This window comes from Sciurus carolinensis, chromosome 4 (assembly GCF_902686445.1).
Source record: "Sciurus carolinensis chromosome 4, mSciCar1.2, whole genome shotgun sequence".
Lineage (NCBI taxonomy): Eukaryota > Metazoa > Chordata > Mammalia > Rodentia > Sciuridae > Sciurus > Sciurus carolinensis.
In genome coordinates this window covers 121,898,159-121,910,723 of record NC_062216.1, presented here as the reverse complement: position 1 = coordinate 121,910,723, position 12,565 = coordinate 121,898,159, and the positions used below count along the sequence as shown (strand labels likewise).

Sequence of the window (12,565 nt, the reverse complement as noted above, 5' to 3'; positions counted from 1 at the left end):
ACTACTAGTGTATTTTGACACTACAGAGCCTGGGGCGGGACGCGAATAAGAGGCTTTGATTATTTTTGGCTTATTTTCTCGAGTGATCTGGATTTGTTCCCTCATCCCCCTCCCGTTTCTTCCTCCCCTCCCGCCTTTGGCGAGGTGATACAGGCGACACCTGCTCTCGGTGTTCCATGCTGGAACTCGCACCTTCTCGGTGGTGACGGTGACAGCGCACTAGTGGTGACCAGGGGACAGCGGAGGGTTTCCCTTCCTTCCAGCACACGATGCCTAGAGGGGCAGCGGGTGGGCTGCGTGGGGTTCTGCCCGCAGCACTTCGAGGAGGGATTGAGAGGCTGCAGCTGGCCAGGAGTTGCTAATAAGTGGACTCGAGTCGACGGCTCAAAGTCTCCGAGAGGGCACCAGCGGGATCTATCTACGAACTGCGGGAACAGGGGCACCAAAACCGAGGAACTCGGGCATCTTGCGGCTGGTGGGGGGCATTGGCTGAGTTCAGAGCCTCTCCTTTTCCTGCCCCGAGCCTCCAGCCACTCCTCTACATTGGAGACCCGCGACCTGCGAGAGCCAGGGAACTCTAGAAGTACGTGGCGGAGGCTGCTTTCCTGAAGGTGAATCATTCCGTCCAATTGCCTTTCCCCAGAGAACAAGAGGGAGGGCGGAGAGAGGGAACGGAGGATGTGTGAGCGTGTGTGTATGTGAAAGGAAGAGACGACGTGAGGCGAGAGGAGAAGACTTTACTCGGGGTTAAAAGCCAACGCATCAGAGATGGAATAAGAGCGGTAATTGCTGCAAGCCCGCCTTGATTCTCGCAGTCGGGGAAGCTGAGCGCACAGCGCGCATCCGGCGAGGACAGCGGGCGACCGCCGGCTCTGCCAAGGGCTGCGGGACTTTGGTTTTTTTCCTCAGTAAACAAATCTTCTGATTACTTTGACACTGTGGAATAAAGAGGAGGGGGGAAAAGAAAAGACCAGGCTCATGTACTCCACCTTCCACTTGCTTTAAGGGGATTCTAGTTTGGATGTGAAGATTCCTGAACCCTCTTTGCCATCGGAGGAGGAAACACACTCATACGCGCGCGCGCATACACACACACACACACACACACACACACGCACACACACGCGCGCTTAGGGCCACACTCACACGCCCTCCACGAGCACACACCACCAGTCTTCGGTTCCCTATGCCCCTGGATGGTGACGGCGGATTGGCATCTCGGAAGCGATGCAAGAGCGATAAGGCTGGCGCCGGCCCGCGGAAACTGCAGGAACATCTCTAGGTGTTGCCGCCACCGGGAAGCCGGGCTGCAGGTAGGTGGGAGCCGCGCCTCCGGTCGCCGGCGGGCTCTGGGGACTGGAGCGGCAACTACAGGGCGGCGGGCTCGGAAGCCCCGGTGGGTACACGTCTCCTCTCTCCTGTCTCCGGGGCCAGGGGATCTACGGGGCTTGCCCAGTGAGGCAAGAGATGGGGGCAGATGTTGATCCGGCAGCCAGCGTCTCGCCCGCAAGCTGTCAGGGTACGGGCAGAGTAGACGGACGTGGAGAGGGGATGAGAGAGTGCGAATGGAGGCTCGGCGAGCTTTGCCCTCCCTCTCTTCTCTGCCCCATTTCTCCTTACACAGCAAGTCAACCAGTCGAGGACCGAAGTGGGGTTTAATGCGATCTCTCACCCAGACCAATCCTGCCCAGTAATCATGTTGGACTCCTAGTAAGGAGTTGGGGGTCGCGTTCACGGGAGGATCAGTGATCAGTGGAATGTGTCAGGTCGCCTTTCTGAAATCTCTACTTTCAGTCCACTTCTGATTAGTTAATTCTCAGGCCTGTCTGCAGAGGGTGGGCGTTTCAGTGAGGCTATTGATTTCTCCATCTCTAACTATTTTTATAAAGAATCATGTTGATAAGTTCCTGAGCCTCGTCGATCTGTTTAAAGCTTTATTTAGATCTGGGAACACTTTATTACTGAATGAATTAGAGCTTTTGTAAAGGCTACTACAAGAGAGCTTTGATCAAGGATTCTCTTATGAACAGCGTTCAGAAAAAGAACAGCTGCGGGGAAATTAATGATTTTTTATTTCTTTCTGGATAGATGTATCTCAAATCTTGCTAGTATTATACGAGTTTTCTGCTCAACTGCTTTGCTGTCCCTTCCCCCTTCTATTCTAAAAGGCTAGTTGTCAACCAAGAGGTGTTTTCTTTAGGCTACTGATCTTCACTTACCTGTGGGGAACGCGGTATTTCCAGAAACTGCTTTTGCAGGGGAAAGTTTGAGATCTGGCGCCCTATTTCTCCTAGGACTGCAGGTTGTGCTAAACAGTTTCCACTTGAAAAAGATGAACCTTAGGCTCTTGAAGAACCCTTGGATAGAGGCGATGCTTTCCTATTCAGTATTGCACTTCCTGACCGAGTGTTAAACAATTGCCTGAGGCGTTTGGAATTAAATGTGTAGTTACTACAGAGACTAATCTTTTCTCACCTCGCGCTGGGTGCTTTTTTGGCTTGTGGCAATAGGACAGAAAAGAAAATATCCTTTTGTGAGTTTGAATCCCCTCTTAATTTTTACAAAATATTTATTGGGCAAAAAAGCCCATCTCAAATCTGCAGGCTCTTTTACTCTGAAAAGTACCCCTAAAGCACTTAGTGTATGAGGGTCCCTCACTCAGCACGGGATAAATTTCAATGACTATTGACTAGATGGTAATTATCTGTTTCTTGTCCTCCCAACTAGATTGTTTGAGACATCAACATTCATACTGTTTTCAATTAATACTGTCAAACTGCTCTCAGGCAATATAAGTTAAGACAAATGAGTAATTAAGATTTCCATGTAAAGTGTTAAACTGAAATAACTAGTAACAAAGATTAAAAATACTTAAATGCTTTAAAAAATCAAGAATTAGGGTTATTTGTATTTACTCCAGCCTTTCCATGTTTGCATATGTACTCTCAGACTGGTGAATCATTTACAATTTCAAAATTGGCATCTAACATCATATATTTTAAATAAAAGGGCTGGAATGTTTAATTGTCTCTTTCCCTACTTTTTTCTGTTCTGGATCACATTGTGAGTCAATTGTTTAGATCCTGACCTTTTAAGAATTCTAATTTTTAAAGCCATCAATAAATGTTTAAAGGCCATCAGTAACCACATAGTAGCTTATTTTACTTTCATTTTCCTAATTTTCAATGAAACAACTGGGTTGTATTATTTTTAGATATAAGACTTTCAGGACAATGTCACTGACAATTGAGTATTTCAGCATAGGAAGTCTTTCAAGAGGAAAACATAGTTTTAGTGTTTTGCTTTATTTAAATTAGATATTTTTAAGATTAAAATCTTGATACTTTTCTTGCTTTTAAAAATATTTAGTAGTTCAGAATGCTGGATCACAGCTAGTGCTATATGACTCTTAAAGAAGAACCAGAAAATCTTGATATTAAAGCAAACAGCTACATAATGCTACAAGTTATGCTGGAGAGGAATCCAAGGTTTCTGAGAATGTGTGACTTTTGAATTGGAAAAAATATTACCTATTTTAACAATGACAAATTGGAGAATGAAGATTCTTTGAGATGCCCATAGGGTTGTGTCAAAATGGATATATATTGCTTAGAGACTGATTATAGTATTTACTAAGCACCAAGTTATAAAATGTGATGACATGACTGTAAAAAGAAGATCTGTTTTTAGGCATGGCCACTTTCCCTTTTTAAAAATTTATAAAATGATGAAATTTAGGGGGTGATAGAAAATTTCAGATAAATTTTTTTCATCTTATCAGAAAATTCTAGTAGTTCTGGATCCATTATCTTCCATATAGTGTTTTGATGACCATCTTAAAATGTATTTGTATATGGAAATGTACAAAGTACATTTTAAGGTTGATTTATCACTAATTGCATATTATGGATTACCCTATTCAGGAAGGTAAACTGCCTCTCCACCACTTTCCAGAAATTTCTTATCATGGCCCCCTAAGAAAAAGTACTGTCAGATTGTGCCCAAGTTCAGCTGTAATTGCAAACTGATGAACATTTACTAATGAGTTCTCTAATGCATGTCCCAACAAGGAATGTTCCAAAGTGTCATCAGTTATTTCTAATATATTTGAAAAGATGAAACAACCAGAGTGCAAACAGTTCAGTGCCCCTGCTTTTAATTCTGCAATATTTTATTAGGGATGCCTCATTAAGTCACATTATTCTGCAGCTGTTTTGTTCATTGAAAATTCAAGTAAAAATAAGGAACTTTACTGTGCAATGCACAATGTTTTCTTGGTGAAAATCACAAGTTGAAGTAAAATATGCATCCAACATAGTCTCCTTTGATCTATGCCTGACATTTACAAATGCAATTTATCAATCTGTTATTAGTTAGGTTCCATCAAAACAAAGAGAAGGAATGCATTAATACAGACTGCCGCGAGATATGAAGGCCAAGTCAGCTGACTTAATATCTTAGCTGGTCCACATGCTTGCACAGTATTTTACCTGATATATCTTGCTTTTGAACCATTCATTTTGTAATACCATGTAATATGATGAATTTGCTGTTTTGTTTGAAATTCTTTGGTTAACTTTACTTTGAACTACTTGAAGCATATTGAATTATTTAATTATTTCAGTGAAAGAAAAGGAACAATTTTACATTGGGTTACCATGAGTCTTTTTAGAGAGAATAGTTTCATATGAGGTTTGAAGCACAATCTGAAATGTGTGATAGACTTAGCAAATAGAGACCTACAAGTTAGTTTATCTTTTTTAGCTGTCATTGACTATTGACTTATTGGGTAATTTTTAGGTCTGATTCTTTTCATTCAGCACAGAGATTCAGCATCCTTGTCGTCTAAGTAAAACTACTGTTTGTCCTCTGCTTCCTATAAAAATTTTAGGAGAAATGGTAAGTTATTACAATGTGAGGAAAGTAATATTTAAATACATTTCTCTGTAAGACCTACCTATATAATCTTTATATACGTATGTATGCACACACAAACATGTTTTTAATGGCACCCACATAAAATATTGACTTTATTAAAGAGGGTAAGACACTTTACCAAAAGTGAAACTTTATCAAAAGTCTACATTTTTAAGTATATACTTTTTCAGTATTTTATATGATTTGACCGACAGCACAACTGTATTCATAGTTTAACAAGATCATTTATAATTAAGTTTTACTCTTAGAGCCATTTTTATATACAGTGTATTTGTTCTTCAGTTTTTTTTGGATATAATTTTATTTGCTATAGTAAAAATGCAAAGAGTAAAAATCAAATTTGCCCCCTTTGTAGGGACATTTTGGAATGTGTTTATTGACACTGCAACTGGAAATTCCAACATATTTTAAATACTGAATATATCTGAATGCTATCTTTATTAAATATACTGTCCAAGGTTATAACATGAACTATGAGTTACACTGGAGCATACTATTACAGTTTGCAAATGGTATCTACAGATTTTCCAGAAACATATTGATATTATACCCTCAGTTTCTGTTAAGATTTCCAAAACCCACCTACGTCCAATGTGTACACCACATGTATATGTTGGCTTTCACTCTGTGCTGTAATGATAGGCAAGCTAGTCACTGGAATTGGTGTATCTCTGACCTGCTTAGGCAATTGATTGGTATTACCACTGGAAAATATAAGACTTCTAATTTGCATGGAAATGAGATGGAAAGTGAACACATAAGCTATAAGGAAAATATTGTTTTGTTCACAGTGGTCCATATGGGGTATGGGATATAAATAAGGAATCAGAGTTTATTTGCTTATATTAGATAAAGCCCTTTTAATCACTTCCTTCAGTCTCCTAAATTACTCCATAGTGGCTATAATTGTTTTATGATTTTCCCTGAATGGCCTGTTAGCAAAGGTACATTTCCCTTTCCCCTAGCAATAGCACAAATGTAGTCATTCAATTAATATATTTATATTGCTTCTTTTATATACAGTAGATTTTAGAAACTCCTTACAGTGAGATTCAGTAATGTAATGTTGCATTCTAGCAATTACAGTGATAGAGTGAATTCAGTACTTTGATAAAATGGAGACAACCAAACCAAGCAAGTCTCCTTTGCTCTTTAATCTCTGTGTTATGTAAAGCTAACTACCTCCATGAAGCCTGTAGAGTTCAAAGTAGCGTTTGATGAATGCAAGGTTTGTTTTTCTAAATATTTTTAATATTTGTATGGGTTTTTTATTTTTTGCTGTTATGAACTAGTCACTGTATAATTGCATGCACGTGAATGGGCAACTGTTTTGCCCTTTAAAGGTTATACAAAGATTCAAAACCTTCCAATTTGCAGTGTTAATTGCCTATGGCCTCCCATTGCTGCATATGGAGCTTTCTGTTGCGCTTAATAATGTAGAACAACACTTTGCCTTTCTTGGGTGGATTAAGTAGCTCTTTATTAACACACCTATGAAGGTATTGGTAGTAGACACTAGACAAAAAAAATATTTGGAAAGGTGCATTTGTGCTTCTTAAAGTTTCCAAATTGAAATGACTTGAACTGTGAGGAGATAGATTCTCTTTGAAGCAAACTGTTATTAAAAATTATTAACTATATATGAGAATTCTGCCATGATTGTATTTGATTTGGGCAGAGTTTTTCTTTTTAAAACTTTTTTCTTGGAGATTCCAGTGAGAATGGTACTTAAATACTCAGGGAAGTAATTATACTTACTCTCTTCAAAGACTCCCATTTTTAATATCCATACTATGCTTGCTGTATTATAAAAAAGATCATGTATACAAGAAAAGCAAGGTGTATTATTCCTCCCAGTTTGCTTTCTTCTGGCTTTGCATTTTTTTGTGTTTATGAACTGGAGTTAGTAAAGACAGGCAACTATCAAACTGTTAATGTGGTCATAGGAATCTAAATAACAAAATATCAAGTGAGTGATAGATCAGAGGCTTTGTTGGAATAAGTTTTTTTCTGAGAGAGCAGTCTCTAAAATTTGGATAAGTGAAACAATAGAGCATTGTACTGGTGGAATGTATTTGTGACTGCTCCCATCAGTTGAGAATTCAGAAATGGCCAGTTTAGAACATTTGAGCAAAATAATATATATACTTATATTTCTACCTGTATCAGCTTATGGACACTTCCAAATTCGCAGAGGCACTGCCCAGTACTACAGTATTTAAAGTATAAAAACTTGGTTACCATTAGCATTTCTTTTTTAGTTCAATCTTGTTTTGGTGTATAAGTGACATCCTCAATTTGTGCTGGAGTGTTGAGAAAATTTCTTCTTAGAAGTGGCCAGCAGACATGGTACCAGTCTTGTTTTTGTTTGTATATTTGTATTTTTCTTCAGTACATTGAGTTGAATTGAGTGAAAACTCTTTAGTGTTTCCCTCTGATCTTATACAGGGAGAAAGGAAGTAGATGATTCACATTTCCGTGAGGCCATCCAAAGGCCAATAGGAGAGTGAAAGACCATTGAAATTTCATATGCCATAGAATAGAGCCCCCCTTTTGGGAAGCTTTAGGTTCAAGGACAATTTCTAACCTAAGTTTTTTTTTTTTTTTTCAGGTTTAGTTCTTGGAGTGTTATATGACAGTTGTTTCCCACTAAGATATGCATTTTCTGTTGTCATAAGTCCCTTTTAGACTGACGGTTGATATGTTTATAAATGTATGTTCAGAAATGGGTCAACATTTGTCTTTGCTATTTGAAGATATATTTGCTTCTCATATTATTTGTGGAGTGGTTGAAATTCATTAGGTTGCTATTTCACTTAGATAAATTTCGAAAATGACTATTATAAAACCAATGTTGTGCAGTGGCGAGAGTTCTGGAAATGTTTTGTAGCTCTAACTATAAATGCCATGGGGGCACAAGGAAATCAATTTTTCTATGCCTCAGTTTCACAACAACATGTTTCTTCGGTGAAGTTTTCAAGACAATTAAAATGTATTTTTTTCCTGTGTACAGATCTACTAAGCATCATGGTACGGAAGTATAACAACACTGTGTGACGTACTTTTACCTTACAGAGCTTACCTTTTTGTTTCCTGAAGTCAAGAGGCATCTAGCTTATAGTTCTGGGCACACCTATAAATATCTGATGAGTGCTTGTCTATGAATAAGTAAGCTCTCCAGTTTTATAAGATTGGATGGTGATGACGATGATGTCAGTGATAATTATGGTGGGGATGAAAGACAGTAGACCTGGGGACGTAAAATTGAATCAGACTAAATCTTATAATTCAGTTTAGTTAGATTTGTTAGTCCAGATGATGCTATTTTGTTGCAAAACCAGTTGTGATAGGTCCCAGGTCTCAGGCTTGTTAGAGTTATATGTCCTTGCTCTGCTACTGCGGGTTTTCATAGTTACTGAAATAAAATGGTTTGATCAATCCAAGTAAAATCAGACTAGCAGATGAATAATCTTTATATATTTTATGATAAACACATTCATTCAAAATCTGTGTATGAATTTAAAAATTTATAATTCTTAGGAGAATTCATTCATTTTTTCAGTAAGTATTGATTTGGCACTGTCAGTCATTTCTGCTATAGCAAAAATTTCATAGACTAAGTGGTTTATACACCAATCTTTATTTCTCATAGTTCTAGAGGCTGGAAGTCCAAGATAAGGTGTCAGCATATCTGTCTAGTAAAGGTCAGCTTCTTGGGTTGAAGATAGCCACTAGCTCACTGGATTCTCACAGGGAAGAGAATCATCTCATGTCTTTTCTTATGTAGGCATAATCTTATTCATGGACTTCCACTCTTGTGACCTAATTACCTCACAAAGTTCTTATTTCTAAATATCATCTCACTGGGAATTTAGGCTTCAACATATGAATTTTCAGGGAACCTGAACATTCGTTTCATTCCTAGTAAGCACTCCTGAGGTTCTGGGGTTATCTCAGTAAGCAAGAAAGACAAAGAATTCTCAGGAAAATTACCATTTTCAGTATATTGTTTAAACTTCTGAGATGAATCTAAATGAATGGTTCAGCAATGTATACTGCTATATCTGCTTCTGGTAATAATTCTTATTTATTATTGTGAAGAACAGACCTGAAAAGAACTGCTTAAAATAGTGAAAATGTATGAACTGGAATAGATTGTAAAGAAAAACATCATACTATATTTTTAAGATCAGATATATATTGCAGTGGATTGACTTCAGTTCACAAGGTCTATCAGTGAACAGAGGGTGATGTAAACAGCTGTTCTTTTTCCTGAAGTACACATATGGCATGACTTTAGATCAGAGACATGATGTGCCCTAGAGCCTCTTTAAGGAACTGCACATTGAAATACCTATAGGAGTCACACTGGGAATGTGAATGAGTGAAGCAGACCAAGTGGAAGATGACAGATGCAAACTGACAGCCTTGGCTACAGTATAGGAAAGACCATGGGGAGTGGTGGAAATTCTGGCCAACATGTAATTGGGCAGCTGAGGCTTGGCTCCAACATGACATTGACATATTAGAATGTAAGCCTGGTGTTGCCAGATTTTCTGGTTTGAAGAAGAGACCTTGGATGTGTCAACTTTTAAATGTGAAAGTTCCAGATTTATGAATAATGGCAATGTGTTCAAATTTGAAAATCCATGTGGGTCAACAGAAATATCTGCAGATCATATACAGACTAAGGACTGTAAGTGTGATACTGTTGACTGAGTGGGTATATGAGGACAGATAGTTAGGGAGATGTATATGCTGACTCTACTGTGATCTTTAGCCATAATCCTCCAGCCCCCCTTGGAGCTGAAGCCAGGGTATTAGTGGTAAAGTGCTCAGATGGAGGAGCTGAATGAGAAAAATGAGTGACTTAATCTGACCCCTGAGTTTTATTTTTTTCAGGTGACTCTTGTGTAGTTGATATTGAACTCACTGTGAAGTTGATTGGTACCTTGGAGGCTTTATGGAAAATACTGGGAATGCTAAAAATTTATATTTATGCCAAGTATTTGGAATGGTTCTGTAGTTTCATAATGCTTTCTTCCTTAGATTAATCTCCCTTAAATTTGTATTTGTATGCACAAATCCCTGGGGAAAATTTTGTTAAAATTCAGATTCTAGAATAGGGCGTTTCTAACAAGCTCCCTGGTGAAACTAATACTGTTGGTTCATGGACTACAGTTTGAGTCCTGAGGCTTTAGAGAATATTTTCCTACTGAATATTATTCCATAGACTCAAGAAGGTGGGAGGCCTCTAACTCTTACCCTTTTGACAGATTTCTCCCTGTAGTAAGCAGCCTAACCCTGGCCACTGACTCAACACTTTTCTCAGACTCTTTCATCTGAGCACAGAATTCATAAGTGTTTTACTTAGTTTCTAGTCTTCTATTTAGAGAATATATTTTCCCTCAAGACATAAATCAAAAATTGTCCGTTTCTCACATATTAATGCAAGTTTGGCTTACTTCCTGCAGTTTGAAGGAAAAACTGTATTTATTTTGTAACAAGGCACTATATTATACACAGATAGATTCTAGCATAGAAGGTATTTTAGCTCTCTAAATCATTTTTGGAAATTCAACAGTAACTGTAAACTTTTAAGGCTTAGATATCAAAATGTTGGCCACAGTGTCTAGAGTTTTGTTCTACTTGAGTAGCATTATGAGTAGGTGGGAGAATGGACTTGAAAACAAATGGAATTTTCTTTGTTTGTTTATTGGGAGTGCAACCTTAAAGTGAATATCTCCCTTTTTTAAAAAAAAAAAAATTGTCCTACTAATCTTAAATAACTTTCCAAAAATGAACTCTTTAGGATTGAAATATAACACCTTAGCATTTAGGGAGTTTGAACCTTTCATCTTCATATATTAGTAGCATTTCGTTCCCTAAACCAATTTTGCTAATGTCAGAAAGTATATTAGCTCAGATGTGTGACTATTCTGTTGTATGACTTGGCACTTAAGTCATAAAGCTCAATTTGCATGGTAAAATGTTTTATCATTGCCATGGAATTTTCATATTTACTTATGGTGATATATTAGTTATAAACTGAGATTAGATTTAGACATGTCAGAGTAAAGCAATTTGTTTTTTTTTAAGTCATATGATTAATATGGCTTGAAATATTCATGCTTTAAATTTTACTCAATTTCTTTTAGTTGCTTAGAAGTTTCTAACATATAGAATAGTTTTTCTTATAGCTGAGTAATGATAATGAATTAATTTTTCTAACTCTGTTAGACTCTAAGTTCTGAGGGGCAGTCCTGTGTATATCTTATTTGATTCCCAGTGCTTAGCAGAGTGTCTGGCACATACTAGGTACTCAATAAACTTGATGGGAAGATGATCAGTAGTTACATGTTGGTAGAATGTATTTTTTGTACGTTTCTTCAATGTGTGAAGGAGTGTTCTGTGAAGGATTTTCATTTATTACAACTGTTGTGGGGACATTTATTCTGACCTATGCTTTCTGTCTCTAATCTGAAGTTAAAAATGTATACATTCTAGGGAAAAGTTCTAGGACAAAAATAAACTAAACATACTGAGGAAAATTCCCATTCTTTCCACAATTTATTGTAATCTGGAGATTTAGAGACTATGTATGCTTATGATTCTACTGTTGTATAAATTAAATAATATTTGTCAATGTCAAATTTCAGTGTTGTTACTCACATATGGAATATATTTTGATTGCTCTTGTCAGTAACTTGACTCATCATTCATTGGGGAATTTAAAGTCATTTATTCTTATCTACATAATTACCATTTTCATAATTTATCACGAACCAGATTTGCTTTTTTTAAACTTCAATAACACTATTGACTGTGATACCATTGTTCTTGGCTTCATTGGTATTGAAAATTTCTGCTGTTCTAATTCTAAATGCCATTTAGTACAGACAGTATGCCTTCAAATATTTATTGATTTTATTTTAGTCTTGTGGGTTAAGTAAGCTTTTCAATGCTTTCTGCCATGGAAGATTTCATGAAATGAAAACTCTTTGACTAAATTTCATTAAGAAAATCTGTGTTTTACAAAACCTAAAAAGTCAATTCATTAGATCATAATAATTTAAAACTGAATATTTTGCTTTGTGTTTTTTTTGTTTGTTTGTGTATGTATGTATGTATTTATTGGTACCAGGGATTGAACCCAGGGGTGATTAACCACCGAACCATGTCCCCAGTTCCTTTTATTTTTTATTTTGAAACAGGTTCTCTCTAAGTTCCTTAGGGCATTGATAAGTTGCTTAGACTGGCTTTGAACTTGTGATTCTCCTACCTTAGCCTCCTAAGGCTCTGGATTTACAGGTATGCGCCACCATGCCTGGCTTGTTTTGTGTTTACATTAAAGGATTGCATTTTAACTACATATTAGTATTCCTATACTCTTGCCAATTTCTGTAAAATCCTTTAATATGATGTCTTTACTCTTTGAAGTATAAAGCATATTTTTTAGGATTCTGTAATGATTCTAAAGACAGGCTTTAAATTGAATTTAACTTCAACTTAAGGGGCTGGAGTTATGACTCAGTGGTAGAGCGCTCACCTAGCATGCATGAGGCCCTGGGTTTGATCCTCAGCATCACATGAAAATAAAATAAAGGTATTGTGTCCACCTACAACT

At 37.4% G+C, this 12,565-nt stretch overlaps 1 protein-coding gene across 1 annotated transcript in view; it reads left to right on the top strand.

The window, feature by feature from the left end:
- The first annotated feature begins 317 nt into the window (after positions 1–317).
- Tafa2 (TAFA chemokine like family member 2) overlaps positions 318–12,565 on the top strand; it is a 436,794-nt gene continuing 424,546 nt past the window's right edge. Inside the window, exon 1 of the mRNA XM_047548076.1 lies at positions 318–1,313. The gene's annotated coding sequence lies outside the window, so the exon portion shown is untranslated. The remainder of the gene's footprint in view (positions 1,314–12,565) is intronic.